The sequence below is a fragment of the Vulpes vulpes genome, chromosome 15 (assembly GCF_048418805.1).
Source record: "Vulpes vulpes isolate BD-2025 chromosome 15, VulVul3, whole genome shotgun sequence".
Classification (NCBI taxonomy): domain Eukaryota; kingdom Metazoa; phylum Chordata; class Mammalia; order Carnivora; family Canidae; genus Vulpes; species Vulpes vulpes.
This window is the reverse complement of record NC_132794.1, coordinates 54,331,020-54,334,388: the sequence shown is the minus strand read 5'-3', so window position 1 is coordinate 54,334,388 and position 3,369 is coordinate 54,331,020.

Sequence of the window (3,369 nt, the reverse complement as noted above, 5' to 3'; positions counted from 1 at the left end):
ATTTAACATGCTGGAAAACACTGAAAAACCACATAGTCAGGATTGTGCATAAATAATCTGTCTGAGAACCTTGATTTAGTGCTAGAGAATTTAGTGCACTGAGGTCGTTTTCAGCTTTATTTTTATGGTTCTAGATTTCCTGAAAAATAGGCATGATGGATTATGCATAGATAATGGGCTTTTATTTGGATATGACTTGAGCATTTTTAACTTATCTAATTCCTAACTTTACTCTTAGTGGCTGATACATGATCTTAGAAATGTGAGATAACATTTGTAATAGAATTCTAATATTGCTCTTCATGGTCACCCTATGTAAGCTCCTTCTCTTGAGTTTGGGCAAGACCTAGGAGTATGATGGGATAGCACTCTAGTGATTAGTTTACTTTATATGTTTGGCAAAGGTGAAGGGATTTTGAATATGTAATTAAAGTTTCTAATCAGCCAGCTTTAATTCAATCAAAAGGGAGATTGACCCAGGTGGGTCTGGCTTATTCAAGTGAACCCTTTAAAAAAGGATCTAGAGGGAAGCGGTCTTATCCCCTGCCAGCTTTGAAGAAGCAAGCTGCCGTGAGTTTATACAGTTGTGAGTAAATTAATTTAGCCAGCAATCACGTGAATTTGAAGAATCTTGAACGTCAGATGAGACCACAGCCCCAGCCAACACCTTGACTGTAGTGGGAAATCCTGAACAGAGGACTCCCTTAAGCTATATCTGTACTCTCCATCCATGGGAGCTGTCAGATAATAAATGGGTATTGTTTTAAGCAGATAAATTTGTGATTATTTATTATGAAGGAATAAAAAATTAAGACAGCATCCTATTTGGATTTTGTGTTTGAAAAGGTAAAAGAGCATATTGCACTTGCCATGCATGGGTTCACACAAACGTAATCACATTATTATAATGACCTCATCCTACTATGGATAATATAAATTCTCAGTTTTAGTCAGTCCAGGATATAAAACCCAAGAATTTATTAATATTATCCTTGTCCTTTCCTGAGATTCAGTAAATAAAATGTGCAGAGTTGTAGTAAGTAGTAAGTCCAAGCCAACATTTCTCTATCACTGTTTTTACCCAGGAGAGAATCGTAAGCTTTAAAAAAAGATCTCACTAAAAAAAAAAAAAAAAAAAAAAAAAAGCTAAACTAAACAGTGTGTAGGAGGTGGGATCAAAAAATTTTTATGGTGGTGTTTTTGTTGCTTATTTATTTTGTAGGTAAGTGCAACAGAATGTAATGATGGTAAAATATCTTACATTTTTCTGTGCTTTATAAATCTTTTTAAAGCTTGTTACATATGGCCCTCATGATATATGTCACTTCAACATGAGTTAATTAAGTACAACCTGGCAGGCAAGTAGTTTCATTATTTATGGATTTCATTTTTAAAATTTTAATTCCAGTATAGTTAAGATACAGTGTTATATTAGTTTTAGATGTATGGGATAGTAACTCAACAATTCCATACATTATGGATTTCATTTTAAAAATATTTTTAAGGAGTCATTTCAATATAGCAGAAATTTGATCTCTCTCTCACACACCTGTCCTTGATTCATCTTGTTTTCCTCTTTGGAGTCCACCCTTAGTGGTTATCTGAGCATTCTATGAAGGTATTCTATGTAGTAACAATTAAATATTCAAATAATTATGCATAAGTAAATGGTACCTAATGCTCACAAAGTGCGATTAATTAATTTAACTGATTTTCTGACAATAAGGTATATCTGCATTTCTAATTATGGCAAATTATTACTTGAATATATTGATAAAATTGAGTTATTAGTATTTTATTTGGGATTTTTCTATGTTTATTCATGCAAGAAAGTTATTTGTCCTTTCCAGTTTTTATAGTCTTTCATCTTTTGGTATTGAGGTCATGAGAGTTTCCAAGAATAACTCAAGAAGAGAAAGACTTTTATCTTGCTCCATTCAGCAACAGCTTAAATAGAATTGTAATTATCTTTTCTTTGAAAGTTTAAAAGGTGTCACCTAAAAACATAAAAAATAAAAGGTATCACCTAGAAAAAAATCCTTTGAGTTGATATCTTTCTGCAGCTAATTATTTGACAATCTTTGTGTTTTATTTTGAAGTATTAGATTTTGTCAGGTATTTTGTCTTCTTGTGTTAAGTAAAAAATGTAAATTTTACTGGAAATTGATATATTTCACTAGAATTTAAAAAATTTACAAGGCAAGGGTTTTGAAGAGCATTCTCCAAAGTTGTACCAACAGTCTCTTGCCCAAATGTGAATTTGTATGTATTTTTATCTTTCATGCTTTGATGTGCCTTTTTTGTTTTAGCAATAGCAACAAACAGCACTTGAGTTTATTAACTGTACTGTTTCTGTCTTTCCTGAAAATAATAATGTCTAATGCTTAATGTCTACCACAAAGTGCTCAGCTTTTAATACACATTATCTCATTTCTATGCAACAACCCTCAAAGGTAGATTTTTTAAAATAATCTCAAGTTACATATAAGAAAATGGTTTCTTCAGGAGGCTAGGTCATGATCCTTCTACTGCTAAATAGGAAACTGAGACTCTGCTCTGCTCTCTGACTCCAGATACTAAGCTTTAGATTTTACTTCCCTGCTTTTCTTAATTTTTTCTTCATGTTTTCCTCTAGTTACTTGGCACAACTTCTAACTTCTTTTTTTAATTTTTATTTATTTAATTTTAATTTTTTTATTGGAGTTCAATTTGCCAACATATAGCATAACACCCAGTGCTCATCCCACCAAGTGCCCCCCTAAGTGCCCATCACCCAGTCACCCCAACCCCCCGCCCACTTCCCCTTCCACTACCCCTTGTTCATTTTCCAGAGTTAGGTGTCTCTCATGTTTTGTATCGGAAAAGACAAACATTATATGGTCTCATTCATTTAGGGAATATAAAAATTAGTGAAAGGGAATAAAGGGAAAGGAGAGAAAATGAGTGAAAATATCAGTGAGGGTGACAAAACAACTTCTAACTTCTTGAGTTGCATGTTAACTTTCATTTTTTCAGGGCACCTGGGTGGCTCAGGAGTTGGGTATCTCCCTTCGGCTGAGGTTGTGATCCTGGGATCCCGGATCTAGTCTTGCATGGAGCTACCCGCAGGGAGCCTGCTCCTCCCACTGCCCATGTTTCTGCCTCTCTTTGTCTCTCATGAATGAATAAATAAAGTCTTAAAAAAAACTTTCATTTTTTATTTATGAATGAATCTATTTATAGGTATAAATCTATCTGTGAGTTCCACTTTTCTCAGATACATTTTATGTGTAATTATCAATGTCATTTTAGCTAAATATTCTAAAATTGCATTATTTCTTTTTTGAATTGAATTTAGAAGAATTTTCTTTTCCCAATGAGTGAGGTTTT